The following is a 15,844-nucleotide window of genomic DNA, read 5'->3' as shown; positions in this document are numbered from 1 at the left end:
AAGTCCCGATCTGCAATCGTTGGGTAGTATTATCGCTTGAAGGAGAAGAAAATGTAGACACAACCAACATGATATGCGTCTACACGCTTGATGAAGATGACCGGGCGTCAACCTATCATTGATTTTTGGACCACCAAAAACTAACCGATGATCCCACACACAAGGTAGAAATACGTCGACGTGCTCCAAAGTTCATTCACTATAAAGGGACACTCTACGACGTTCTTTCTCGGCCAATGGTTGAGGTGTCTAAGCAAAGACGGTTATCAAGCAATGCATGAAGCTCATTCCGGCATTTGTGGTGCTCATCAATCTGGGCCTAAACTTCATGATCGTGTAAAGAGAATGGGGTATTACTGGCCAACCATGGTGCAAGATTGTATGGACTTTGCGAAAAATGTGAACCCCGGTTCTACGCAAACTTCATACACCAACCGCCGGAGCCGTTGCATCCTACTGTTTCTTCATGGCCCTTTGAAGCTTGGGGAATTGATGTTGTGGGACCTCTTACTCCAAAGGCCTCAAATGGACACGAGTATATCCTCGCCGCCACTGACTACTTCTCAAAGTGGGCAGAAGCCATCACACTACGGGAGGTGAAGAAAGAAAATGTTGTGGACTTCATTCGAACCCAGATCATCTACAGATATGGTGTACCTCAGCGTATCACAACTGACAATGGGAAACAATTCTTCAACCATCTGATGACAAGTCTGGGAGAAAAAATTCAAGTTCAAACAGTACAAGTCATCCATGTACAATGCTTCTGCAAATGGTTTGGCTGAAGCCTTTAATAAAACTCTTTGCAACTTGTTGAGAAAAGTAGTAGCAAAGTCAAAGCGAGATTGGCATGAAAGAATTGGTGAGGCGTTGTGGGCATATCGTACCACATACAAAACACCTACTCAGGCAACCCCGTACGCGTTGGTGTATGGAGTGGAGGCCGTGTTGCCTTTGGAGTTGCAGATCCCTTCCTTACGCATTGTTATTCAGGAGGGACTCACAGATGATGAGAATGACAAATTGCGATTAGCAGAGTTGGAAGCTCTCGATGAAAAGAGATTAGAGGCTCAACAAAAGCGCCAGTGCTATCAAGCAAGGTTGTCACGCGCATTCAACAAAAAGGTGCACCCTCGTTCTTTCCAAGTAGGAGACCTCGTCCTTGTAGTACGAAGACCAATCATCACCTCTCACAAGCCAGTTGGCAAGTTCACCTCTAAGTGGGATGGTCCATACGTGGTACAGGAGGTCTATACAAATGGTGCTTACAAAATTGTGGATGAAGACGGCGTTCGAGTAGGCCCAATCAATGGGAAGTTTTTGAAGTGTTACTATTCTTAAATCCCAACAGTGAAGGCTCTTAAGCAAGAGCGTAAACTGCATGTCAAAGCTCCTAAGTAAGAGGTTAAACTGCATACAAAAAAAAATACACAAAAAAAAAAGACTCCAAAAAAAAAAATCCTTCCTTCCTTTATGAACTACGTCGGCTTGATCTTGTGAAATACACTTTGTGCTTCACAGGTATGTAGGCAGCTTGGGTGAACATGTAGCTCAAGTGCAGCCACACCTCCAAAAAAAAAAAAACCAAAGTCCCTCCCTTGAACTGCGTTGGCTTGATCTTGCAAGTTGTCACCCCTGGTAGCTTTGCGAGTACGTAGGCAGTTTGAGCAAACATTTTGTTCAAGTGCAGCCACACCAAAAAAACAATTAAAAATAAAAAATTGCTCCTGGCCCACAAGAGCTTAAACTGTGTACGGCTAAAATTACAGTCAAACATCAACCAAGTTTGTAAAAGACCAAGACCATGTTAATCGATGATGAATTTCGCTTGAGCTGGGTTTCCACACTTTTTGCTTTACGGTTAGTCTTGGATGGCTCTTAAAAAAAAAAGAGGTCACATCGCATACAGGTGATGAAATGGTGTAGCAATCTGGCACATAAAGGCTTGGAACATCCTTACAATCGACGAGCAGGTTCATTGCAAGTTGCAGCCCTGCAAAAAAGGACAAATACAAGTAAATATAAAGAATATGTGGAGATCTTTTACAAGTTGGAGAGACATCAAATCAAGAAGTGTATTCATCCGGCATGTCTCAAGGGGAGAGGGTAATGAAATAATAGTCTTCATAAAGAGGTTCATTGCATGATTCTTCAAAACTGTGTCGCGATGACCCGAATGGGTTCACCCTAACACAACCTGTCGTGATGACCCAAAAATGGGTTCACCCTAACAGTGATAACTCTTCAAAATCGTATCGCGATGACCCTGGATGGGTTCACCACACAACTTTGTCGCGATGACCCAAAAATGGGTTCACCCTAACAGCAATAAGTCTTCAAAATCGTATCGTGATGACCCGAATGGGTTCACCACGACACAACCTGTCGCGATGACCCAAAAATGGGTTCACCCTAACAGGCAATAAGTCTTCAAAATCGTGTCGTGATGACCCGAATGGGTTCACCTCGACACAACTCCGTCGCGATGACCCAAAAATGGGTTCACCCTAACAGGCAATAAGTCTTCAAAAGTGTGTCGCGATGACCCGAATGGGTTCACCCTGACACAACCTGTCGCGATGACCCAAAAATGGGTTCACTCTGACAAGTAATAAGTCTTCATCTTGTCGCGATGACCCAAAAATGGGTTCACCCTGACAAGTAATAAATCTTGACCTCTCGCGATGACCCAAAAATGGGTTCACCCTAACAACTGTCGTGATGACCCAAGCGGGTTCACCCCGACATAATAAGTCTTCAAGCGCAATGTCACAATGACCCAAAATGGGTTCACCCCGACAACTCGACCGAGATTGAAATAACTTGTTTGAAATAATAAATCTTGAAAGATGCCAAATAAGGTGGCCTTGCGTGAAAATACTTGATAAATTGAAATGGCTTGGCCAAAAGAGACGAACATGAACCCGCACACAATGCTTCCAACAAACAAATATACGAGAAAAGACGAGGCATGAATATGCAGATACCATACAATCACAAGTTGAGGGTACGCTATTAATAAAAATACATATTTAGATGGCGGTACCACCGGAGAGTAGATAGTTTAAGGGGTCCAATCAGGCGGAATGTAAGTATTCAAACAAGCTAGTAGTCCCAAATAATGACCTGCAAAAGAAACAAAAGAAGGTGGAGTTAAGACAATTAATTAATAAAAAAGCCATGACAGCCAACAACAAGGCTCATAATCTCCGCTCTCCAACGCTAATAAGATCGTCATTGCCGTGGAAGAATACAAAAGCTACAATGTTGATCTCGTTATTGTAACATGATGTGCGTGGTTCTGATTGTTCCTGTAGCAGCTCCAGACGAAAAAATCGGACCAACTTTGAATCTGCAATGAAGTTCAAAGTTTCCGAGTGAAAAAATTCGCTTCGAAAAAAATCGTAACTAAATTCTCTTCAGAAATCCGAACAGAAATTCAAGCCGAAGTTTCAACATTCTAAGACCAACAAAGAGTAAGAGGAATCCAAAATCAAGCCAAAGTCCTTTAGCTTCAACAAGATGATCTCCTCGTGTCGTACTCGTACATAAAGCGATCAGCAAGTAAACATACGCGGCCAGAATTTCGTCGAGGCGAGAGTCCGAGATAGTCACAACAGCGTATTGTGGATAAAAAGAATAAGAGCTCATGCTAGTACTCAAATGACATCTTCAAAGCGAAATTGGGGTTTTCTAAACAGAATTGATATAGGCTGAATCTAGATTCGGGTCAGAATTTCGAGGCACATTTGGACCAATTCGAGTCGGAAAGATTCAGGTCAATCTAAGTCAAGAATAAGCTAAATTTACACAGGAAACATGGTCGAAATTCGGGTCGAGGTTAAGCGAGCCATTGGCAGCACATGCCCCGGTTTATCATGTTACTTGTTAGCATTACCATGAAGGCTTATAAGGAGATACCATGGACATGTGTATAGTTAAAAAAAAGGAGGCATATCAAAGAACTATAGAGAGGAAACCATCATAAGACTATACGTCAAAAGCAAGAGCAAGGAAAAAGAAAGGTAACTTAAATTTACCTGTAATCAATCGGATCTGTCGCACAACAAAGATGAACGCAAGAAATCAAGACGAAGCAATGTTCGATGGCAACGAAATTCTACTTGCACAAAAAAAAAGGAGAAAGAATTAAGAGTATGGTGATGTGTGCTACAAAGATATTGACAAAAAAAAGAAGAAAGCACGCAATAGGTTGCAGAAGAAAGAAAATACCTTAAAAAAAAGAGGCTTGCACTGACTTATGTTGGGGCAGATGGAATATTAGGGTATATATATAAGTTTTGGGTTCCCTAAATCCCACCTAAGTGGAAAGTTTTGGCAGACACGGGACTTTCCTAAAAATTGTATTGTGTAATTCTGTTGGGAATTAGATGGTATGGTTAATGTGTACACAATTTGGATTAAGGGATCCGTCTGTGGGTCACTCGTCAAGTTAGATACTAACGAAGACGTTTAAAAAAATTGGTCATCCTTACGATAAGTTCGGGTACCTAATGACTTTCAAGTCAGACAAGTCAAAAATAAATGCGTTATCCGCCAAGTCTAAAAAGAATGACAGGGTGACGTCAAAAAAAATTCCGCAAGCTACTACCCTTACGACAAGTTCGGGTACGCTACTCGACTTCCAAGTCAAAGAAAAAAAGTCGCTCGCCAAATCAAGTAATGATAGGGTGACATTACAAGAAAAATGGATTGTCCTAACAACAAGTTGAGGCGCCATCGACTTCCAAGTCAAGAGAAAAATTCAAGAAGCTCTCTCACGACTAGTCATCCGCCAGGTCTAAAAAATGACAGGGTGACTTCAAAAAATTCCAGAAGAAAAAAATACCCTTACGACAAGTTCGGGTACGTCATGCGACTTCCAAGTCAAATACAAAATTCACCGCCAAGTTAGATAATAACAGGTGACATTACATCCTTTCGACAAGTTAGGGTGTTCACTATCTATTTCCAACTCCAGTCAAATCAAGAGGAGCTGCCTTCGCGACAAGTTAGGGTGCCCATCATCGACTCCCAAGTCAAAGCAAAATGAATCGAGACTCCGCCACGTCAAGACACCAGGAAGCGCACGTGACAAGGTCCCGAGGGGGCAATTTGTAGGCATGGAAAATTTATTAATGTGCCGAATAAATAAAATAAATTAATTATTTTGAGTTAATACCAAATTTTAACTTAATTTAATTATTTTAATTATTTCGTCCCGATTAAATGAAATATGGGTCGATTCGGATTACAAAAGGAGTTATTCGGATCATTAAACCCAGAAAGAATCAAACTTGGGCCAAGGTTGCTAATAAACCCACAAATGGGCCTAAGACCATCAATGTCCAACAAGGGGAATTGAAACTCTATAAATAGAGCTCTCCTCATTCATTCAAAGGGTTGGAAATTCATAATTGCAAAGGAGCTAGAGAGAACAAGGTACAAATTCCTACAAATCCTCTCTCAAAATCATTGCAAGCGATCAAACAAGCACATCAAATCGTGCCGCCTGCGTTGAAGATTCAATCACAAGTTCAAACCTTCAAAAGAGATTCAAGTCATCGCGACCCTCTCAAGAAATCAAATTTAAATCGCGCGTAGAGCAATTAAATTTGTCTACACGCGCACCCCTCACGTGTACCCCGTACACGTACTCCTTACGGCATATTAGAATCAGAGGATACATTAGAGATTGTACACGTACTTTTGATATTTATTAATAAAAATTCATTTGTTTCCTATTTTGTATTACATTTATTTTGCGATACAAAATTTGCTGTTACACCATTAAAAACGGTGACGCTAACGATATCTCATCAACTAAAAAAGGAAATATACTGCAAAAAATTTACAACTTACGGTAACAATGGAAGGTTGAGTCCCAGAATATGTTTCACGACTGAGCCTACAAAGGACCAAAAGGAAATCACCCTTTCGAGTGCTAAACAACTTCAAATTGTGATAATCGGGTTTGAGATTGAGTTTTTATGAAAAATGAAATTAGTAACTGGAATTGAAGGAGCCATCATTGTGAGTTTTAAGTGACTAGGTCTTTTGGACTTAATTTCAGGTCAGTTTAGTTCAGTTCAGCTTGTTTAGTTCAGTTCATTCAACATTATTATTACAGTGTTACTCTTTCACATACGGATTTTACTCAATCACATACATTTTTTCATTAATTTTTCATACACTACCCTTTACCCAAACAATCCAAAACTCTCTCTTCTCTCCTTCTCAAAACTTAACTCAATTTTTTCACCCTAAATGGAGGTAGAGACCGATCGAATAATTATCAACAAGTAATTAGGAAGTTATTCATGTACTCATTTCTTTCGTTGATTTGGCCAATTGCCAACAAGTCTATTGAATATGGTTTACAAATATCAAGCCACTAAAGCAGTAAAGCATTTCTTTCGTTGATTTGATTAGGAGGTCATACATGGTACTCGCTTTCAGAGTTCGGTTATCTAAATTGCATATTAAACAAGTAATTACTCCTTTTTAAAAATTAAAATCACATCGGCTATTTTTTCCGTTGAATTAACTTTTTTTTTTTCAAGTTAGGGTTTGTTTTTAATTTAGGTTTTCCCCCAATTAGAGGTGGTGGAAAGGTGATATGGTCAAGAAGAGTGACCGGTCTAGTCAACAACGGGGTAGTCGGGGTGGGTGTTTGGGTGACGTTATAGGAAGTCCGGTATGGGTTGACAACATGTTTGGCAGGGGATGGTGTCGTTCAGCTAACAATGGTTGTCCGGCAAAGGATGGGGTGGCGGGGGTCGTGGTGGGGTGCTTTTCAATTTTAATTTATTTTTTAAGTTTTTGACTATTGAAAGGAAAATGAGAGTTGAGAAAATGGGTAGTAGTAAATGTGAAGGGTAAAATTAGAAATTGCGTATGTGATAGAATAAAACTTGTATGTGAAAGAGCAATACCCTATTATTATTATTCTTATTTTATGGTGCCCCTCTTTTTGAGCTAAAAATTTTTCATGGTATCTTTTTTTTTTAGTATATATGTTTATTAGTTTATTACTACATTTTGGGATATTCTACATGGTATCTTTTTTTTTTTTTCATATTGTATGGTGCCCCTCTTTTTGAGCTAAAAATTTTTGACTGTCTATAATTCTTGGTCGCGAACTCGAAAATAATTATTTTAAATTAAAGATCTCGTAAAGACGATAAATTTGAAAAAAAAAATCGTTACTTTATGAACACGTAGCCATTAGATATAGCCGGTTAATATTTATTTGGTTAAAAACGTAACGTTTGACCGACCGTAATTCTTGCAACAAGTTTCGAAAGTGGCAATATTTTTTTTTCCAAATCGAATATCTCGTAATGGCATCAATTTGAAATAAATAATCGTCTCATACCGAACTTATTATTATTATTATTATTATTATTATTATTATTATTATTATTATTATTATTATTATTATTATTATTATTATTATTATTATTATTATTATTATTATTATTATTATTATTATTATTATTATTATATATATATATATATATATATATATATATATATATATATATATATATATATATATATATATAGTCAAGTTCTTATAAGTCCACCTAAGTATTTGAGTCCCTAAGTTCTCACCACATCCCTTAGATCTTCCACTATAGATGGTTGAGATTGAAAGCAAAAAAATAACTTAACACTAATTAATTTCCTATACACTAATTAATCCACTTTCTCTCTCTAGCTTTAATTATACATTCACTAATTGATTATTATACACAATTAACACTATCTTTAATATTCTTATGCTTTCAAGTTTATACAATTTTTTTTTTTTGAGAAAAAGTTTATAGAAATTTTATGACACTTTTACTATTTACAAGTGTAATTTTAACAAAAAAAAAAAGTGTAACTTTAACAACAACAAAAAGCGGTTTTGACGGATATTATTTTGAAATTTCAAAATTTGAAGCAAGTTTACGACAAATTTTGCGTTTTACGAGTATAACTTTAATTTTTTCGAGTGATTTTGAAAATATTATTTTGAATTTTTCAAATTTTAACACAACTCATTGTAAATTGAGTGACTTATAAGTGTAACTTTAGTCTTTTAAAAGTGTAACTTTAGTCAATTAAAGTGTAATTTTAGTCCATTAAATTGTAATTTTAGTCAATTGAGAGTGTATCTTTTAGTCCATATTAAAAGTGTAACTTTAGTCCACTAAGAGTGTATCTTTAGTCCATCTAAAAGTGTAACTTTAGTCCATTGAGAGTGCAACTTTAGTCCTTTAAGAGTGTAATTTAAGTCCATTGAGAATATAACTTTAGTCCATTGAGAGTATAACTTTAGTCATTGAGAAGGTAACCTTAATAGAGATAAGTGTAACTTTAATGGAGATAAGTGTAATTTTAATGGATAAAAGTGTAACTTTAATAATAGAGAAAAATGTAACTTTAACAGAAAAAATGTAACTTTAATAGAAAAAAGTGTAATTTTAATGGAGAAAAGTGTAACTTTAATACTTTAATAATAGAGAAAATGTAACTTTAACAAAGAAAAAATGTAACTTTAATAGAAAAAAGTGTAACTTTAATAGAGAAAAGTGTAACTTTAATAATAGAGAAAAATGCAACTTTAACAGATAAAAATGTAACTTTAATAGAAAAAAAAGTGTAACTTTAATGGAGAAAAGTATATCTTTAATAATAGAGAAAAATGTAACTTTAATATGTGTAACTTTAATAGAGATAAGTGTAACTTTAATAGAGAAAAATGTAACTTTAAGAAATTGTAAGTTTAACAAAGAAAATTGTAACTTTAACAGAAAAAACTGTAATTTTAATAAATAAAATGTGACTTTAATAGGAATAAGTGTAACTTTAAAAGAGAAAAATGTAATTTTAAATATCATCTATTAAAGTTACATTTAATAGACGATATTCAAAATATGAAATCATAAAAAAAAAAAAAAATTAGAAACAAAGAAGATATGAAAATAACACAAAACCAATGACACACTCACGTGAATATTGAACCCCACCAACCACTTCTTATTTTAAAAATAAAAAACAAAAATAAAAAAATTAGAACAACAAACAGGATATGAAAATAACACAAAACCAACAAGATATGAAAATAACACAAAACCAACCCCACCCACCAACCACTTCTTATTTCAATAAAAAAAAGAAAACTGTAACTAAGAGAAATGAATGAATGTGTCGGTGTACAAGAGAAATGAATGAATTTTTTCAAGAAAAGCCAACAACACAGTTGACCACCGCACCAACACCATCCTTTCTCGGTGTATTTCTCGTCGCCAGCCACCACGGTCCACCGTGGACATCACAACAACTCTCTCTGACCTAAAAGAACATCACCACTATAAGACTTGTCGGAAAAAGCTTGGCTCGTTTGTGGCATGTCGGTCTGAAATCGACAAAGCTCGTTAGTTTTAGATCTGGTAAGGAGAAAAAAAAGGAAGAGAGGAGGAGCGGCAGTGGTGGCCGTGAGTGGTGGGTTTGACAACGGTGGAGGTCGGTGTGGTGGAGAGGAGGATGGTATTGTTGGTGTGGTTGTTGTAGGTGGCGGTGTTGGAGGAGGAGAGAAAAATGGCAGATTTGGAATATAAAGAAGGGGAGGGAGATGGTGGGGCTGGTGGATGTCGGGGTGGTGGAGAGGAAAATGGTGTTGGCGGTGGTTGGTGGTCGTGGTTTTTTGGAGGTAGTGGTGGTGGGAGAGGAGGTGCGGTTGTGGGGTGTCGTGTGGGGGTGGGTGGTGGTGGCCGTGGGGGTGTGGGTGGGTGGTGTCGGTGGGGGTGGGTTGGTGAGGAAGAGGGGGATTTTTTTTTATTTTTTTGGTTTTTGAGAGAGGAGAGGTTTTTGAGAGATAAAATGAGTGAAATTATGAGAGATGAGAGAGGAATGAGTGTTTGAAAAAGTATATATATTAGATTAATAGTTAATTAGGATGAGTTAGTAATTAATTAGTATAGGTAGAGAGAGAGTGGTTAATTAGCTTATTAATGATCATTTTGGGTGTTTAATCTCAACCCTCCATCTTCATGATCCAAAGGTTCACAATGAGACTTATGGACTCACACTTAATGGGTGGACTTACTTGATCTTAACTCTCTCTCTCTCTCTCTCTCTTTCTCTCTCTCTCTCTCTCTCTCTCTCTCTCTCTCTCTCTCTCTCTCTATATATATATATATATATATATATATATATATATATATATATATATATATATATATATATATATATATATATATATATAGGGCCGGTCAGGTGCGAACTAAAGTACGGTGCAAACCGTACGAACTAGCTTCAACACATTTTTTTTTTTTTCAGATATACTTTATTTCCTTACTAGATACACCTCTTATTCAGATACATTTTATAACATATGTAGATACACTTTTTTCACCCTAAAATTCTAGATGCACTTTTACACTTTATTAACACTAATTTTTTTGGGAGTTTTAAGACTAACTCCGAGATACATTTCATACTATTTGCGGATACATTTTATAATATTAGTGGATACACTTTGTGGAAATTGCTACAAGTTTTAATACTAACTCTCGGATACGTTTTATATTTTTTGCGGATACATTTTATATTTTTGGCGGATACACATGACATTAAAGCTAGATACACATCTTTTCAAACCCAGATACACATGTCATTAAAAGTCAGATACTTCCAGATACACATGATATAACTGCTAGATACACATGTATCCTGAAGTAATACCATGTGTATCCGGGCCGATATTATGTGTATCTAGGTGGTATTTTGCATATCCATCGCCACCGCCACCACCACAACCGCCACAACTACCACTACATAGAAACACCAATGCCGCCAACACCACCGCTACTACCAGCCCACCACCACCACTATACTACCACCACCACCATCGACAAACACCACACCCACTAGCCACATCACCATCCCCGCCATCGGACACGCACACCAGCGACATCACCATCACTCACCCCACCTATGACCCAGATCTGGGTATATGACGAGAAAATGAGAACTCTCGGTGGTTAGATCTGGCTGAAAAGAGATGCAGGGAGAGAGATGGTCGGAGGTATGCGCCAACGACACTAGCCCCATGATAAGGTTATTTTTAGTCGTTTGCCTTAATCAAAGTAAACCTAAACTACTACTAACAAAATAGCTAGCGGTAAGTCAGGGTCGAATCCACAGGGAGGCGGTGATTATCTAGTTTGTTTATATTTAAATCTGTCTTAAAGTAACCAGTTGTGGGGGTTTTGATTGTTTGTATGCTAATCAACTAATTGCAAGTAAAATAAAGATGATAAACAATAATATTAAAGAGTCTAGGGATTCGGGTTCACTAGGTAGTCATCAAAGGGTAGAATTTAATTCATTGATTGAGCAATTTATATTGTTGAAAGTCATATGATCGGTCGATTCTAATATATCTTTTAAATCTAATTTAACATGCGATCGCTATTATTAAATTATCTCTATTCAATTATCGTGGCCTATACTAGTCTTAACCCGGTCGGTGAAAATCCTAGTTTATGCTAGGCTAATTAATCAATTCTGATCAGTAATTAACTAATTAGAGGTAAGACGATAATTAAACAACAATTAAAAACAATTTAACAATCAGTTCATAATAACCCCTTTTCTAACAACCTAGATCCCTATTCACCCTATATTAATAAATTAGCTACTCATAAATCGAAATAAACAAATACAAATAATAATTGAATGCATAATTAAAATAAAGATTAGGGAAGAAAAACTTAGTCTTGAATTAATCTTGAAAGGAAGAACATGTAGAATTTAAGACGGAAATAGCGTACAAGGAACTGACAAAAGAAAGAAAACCTAAAACTAATTCTACGTACGTGCGTGAGTCTTAACGTAGGAATTGTTTTTATACCACTAAATCCATCCCATACATAAGCCCAATTTATTAAGGTCCATGTGAATTATTGTCTCTATCAAGTTAAGTGGGCCAATGACAACAAATTATGGGCAAATCATTAGTGACGGCAGCAACATCTTCATCAAATAAATTACTTGGGCTTCGTCCCTTCATCTACTAAATTCGGCCCAATTGACTTATTTGCTCTTTGATTTTACTCGGCCTTTCGAGGTAATTTTTCGCGTAAAAGACTTCTTCCTGGAAATAATTATACAAACTCGTAGTAAGCCGCATAAGAGACAAATATAATACTAAACATATCAGTAATTCCAGAAATTAGTATAAAATTATGGGGGAAAACTATATAAAATATAGGTAAATTATTTACTTATCACCCCACCTTCATCCTATCAAACCTAGGCCCACCAACCGTCAACCACACACTCACGACAACCCTCAAAATTCAGCCTTAACAAATTTCCATGATTTATTATTACACCATTAATTTCAGCAAAAGGACATGTGAAACATCAAGTCCACTGATCTAGGGTGTACCAGTGTAGAGTGGGAGTTGCTTCATTTGAGAAGAAATTGCAAGCCTCTTCACTAAAGAAATTATGCTCCTCCAACTTCACATACTGAGGCTGATATACATTATCGGACTCTGATCTCGATTATGTGAAGCTGAAACGGTTGAATCCTAGAGACAAAGACCTGGGAGACATGAGTAACATTTGTTGTTGCTCATTCTGGATTATACCTCCATCACTTGAACAAATTTGATGCATTTGGGCTGTTGTTATTGATACGTGCATATTCTATACACTTTATTTGCAGTTTTGGCACGTATTTCCATGCATAATTGTTAGCTTAAGGCTACTATTTCTCCCGAAATGGTTTACTTTGAAATTTCTATGATTTATTGTAGGAATGAGTGAAAGTGGGCTAAATCAAGCCTAAATCGTCCTCCGGAGGCAACTTCAAGGAAGCTTGAAAGAAGGGAGTTCGTACTCACTCACCTCGGGATGCGTGCATGGAGCTTAGAGGCTGATTGGAAGAGGAAAGGAGGTTATTGCCTGGCTCTCACCGCTCGATCGACCAAAGATCACAAGCCGATCGACCATGGAACTTCAAATGGATGCTCTTGATTTAACTCACCAGTCGATCGACCATGCCCCCTAGTCGATCGACCAAGCCGCGCAGCTGAGATTTATTTTTCGTGTTAGACTTTTAAAAGCCCAACTTGTAATTAACTTTTGGCATCGTTTATCAGTAGAACGCAAAATACTTTTAGGTGATGCTTGTCATTATTCAAGAACTCAGTTTTTAGATCTAGTAAGAAGGCAAGAAAGAGGGACGACGAATCCCGATTTCAATTACTTTGTTCATCATTTTAATTAGAAAGTTTTTATGCAGATTCTTTCTTCTTTAATTTCTTGTTATTTCAATTCTTGTTATTACCAATTTAATTTCAGCAATTCAGTTCTTATCTTTTGTCATTAATTCAATCCAATCATGTCAAACTTGTTCTTTGCTATCAATTTTGCAATTTTTATAGTTTCAATTATGAATAGCTAATTTTATTGATTGGGAACGAGGTGAGCCATGGCATAAATTAGGGTTATTTTGTTAGTATGAATTCTTTCATATCGATCTTATTACCACTTGATAAACCCGTCTTGCTAGATTGAAAGATTAGTAGGTTAGGTTTTCTTTGAGTTTGGAATTTCCTTTGAGCGAAGGCTTCGAGAAATTCTTGGGAATTAGAAGACCGTAAGTTTATTGAGCATTGATCGAAGGACTTGTTTATGTTCCCCGAGACCGTTTTACAAGACCTCTATTACCTTTTTGACCCGACCTTAGCCATGGTGAACCGAAGTTCTTAATCTCTCTTTTATCTTATTTGCGAATTCTCTTATTTTGTCAATTAGTTTTAGAATCAAACAATTTCAAAACCCCCCACTTAATTGTTACTTTTATAGACTGGAAATAGCAAATAGAATTGACCTTGTCTCTCTGTGGTTCGACTCTTACTATCACTAGCTATAGTTTTAGTTTGGAATTATAAATTTATTTTTGAAACAAAACGACGGTATCAAATTTTGGCGCCGTTGCCGGGGAGACGGTGTAATTCTTTTTGCTTTATTTTTAGTTTATTTTTCTTGTCTCAAGGAAATTTGGTTCCTTGAGTCCGTTGCTTACCCTTGCTTCTAGTTTTGCTTTTGCACAGTTAGAAGACAGGTTTTTGAGAGGAAGGCTTGAGTACTCTCAGTTTTGCGAATATGGCTACGATATATGACAATCTTCAGCCAAAAGAGCACCACCTTCCAAAGGGGCACGTGTTACCTACCCCTACTACCGGTAACTTCGAATTTCGTTCCTCTTATATCGATTTAGTGGAGCGAAATCAGTTTGTCGGTCTACCGAATGAGGATCCTTTGAAGCATATGGAAATTTTCACGGACTCATTTGCTCCATACCTATACTGCATTTGGGTGACTCAGGATGAAGTGAAGGGGGTGATGTTCCTATACTCCTTGAAGGATTCGGCGCGAGATTGGTACCGCTACCTTGATAGGGTAGCAGCTGGAGTCACAGATTGGACATCTCTAGCATTAGCCTTCTACAAGAAATACTTCCCACTTGAAAAGACAGATGCCTTGAGAAGTAAAATTACAAATTTCCAGCAAGGTCCTGATGAAGAATTTTGTGAAGCATGGGGACGTTTCAAGAGTTTGGTTCGGTCTGTCCCTCACCATGGTTTCCAGCAGTGGTACCTTTGCAACTTATTCTACAATACCTTTGCAACTTATTCTACAATACCGGTCAGAATAAAGGTTGGAACACTATTGAGGAGATGGTAGTCCATAGAGCTGAGTTTGGGAGTTCACGTGGAAAATCACGAAAGCAAAGTGATGAAATGAGTGCCGTTGTGACACTCATTACTTCTATTACTGCCCGTCTCGAGAAGCTCGAGGCCTCTGAAGCTTCCAAGGAAATAGTTGAAATTCCTGTCCATAATTCAGATGAGACCGCGCAATTGAGAGAAATGGTCCGAACTCTTTTGGTTCAAGTGGCAAAAATAGAAGCAGCCGGGATTGAGTCCACAAAGAATTTTTTTAAGCAGTTGGAGAATATAGAGGCTAAGCAAGTCGCCAATTCTTCAAGCAAATGTGAAGGGATAATTGAAACGATTAATGCCATTAATCTCCGAAGTGGCTTTTCTTATGATGGTCCTGATAAGCCAAGAGAAGACTCGGGAAAGGATGAAAAGAAGAATTTAATTTCTGGTGCGAAAACGAACTCAATTGCGATTAAGATTAGTCGATCGACCAACACTACTAGTCGATCGACCGGGTTGTCAGATGAAAAAGTTTCTGACCAGAAACTATTCATACCCAGCAGAAGTGGTCGATCGACCAACACTATCAGTCGATCGGCTGAAGTTTTTGACGAGGCAGTCTCTGTCCAGGAACTGTTCACACCAAGCATAAGCAGTCGATCGACCAACACTACTAGTCGATCGACTGAGACTCCTGACGAAGAAGTCTCTCGTCCGAGAACTGCTTCACGCCAACCCAGTTGGTCGATCGACCGAGACCAATGGTCGATCGACGGGTCTCCATCACGGGATGCAAATCCGCCAACTAGTTTGCATGATTCTACACTTATTGATGATTTGACTGGAAGTTTTAAACTTACGGCCGAAGGTCACCGATCCTACGGCCGGTGTTGCGATCCCCGTATCCGGAGCGTTTAAAGAATGCTAAGCTGGAGCGCAAGTTTGGTAAGTTTTTGGAGATGGTCAAGAATCTCGAGGTAACCATTCCTTTCACTGACCTAATTACCCAGGTACCCTCTTACGCTAAATTTATGAAAGACATTTTGAATCGTAAGAGAAACTTTCGTGATGATGGTAATGTTGCTTTTGTGGAATAATGCAATGCTCTT

The 15,844-nt window shown here is 37.5% G+C and overlaps 1 non-coding gene across 1 annotated transcript; it reads right to left on the bottom strand.

The window, feature by feature from the left end:
- Nucleotides 1-14,548: 14,548 nt before the first annotated feature.
- On the bottom strand, nt 14,549-14,657 carry LOC141635543 (small nucleolar RNA R71). Its single transcript, XR_012540223.1, has one exon. It is a non-coding gene; the product is annotated as a small nucleolar RNA R71 (small nucleolar RNA).
- Between the last annotated feature and the right edge of the window lie 1,187 nt (nt 14,658-15,844).

This window comes from Silene latifolia, chromosome Y (assembly GCF_048544455.1).
Source record: "Silene latifolia isolate original U9 population chromosome Y, ASM4854445v1, whole genome shotgun sequence".
Taxonomy (NCBI): domain Eukaryota; kingdom Viridiplantae; phylum Streptophyta; class Magnoliopsida; order Caryophyllales; family Caryophyllaceae; genus Silene; species Silene latifolia.
The sequence above is the reverse complement of the archived record's forward strand: the minus strand, read 5'-3'. Positions and strand labels throughout refer to the sequence as shown.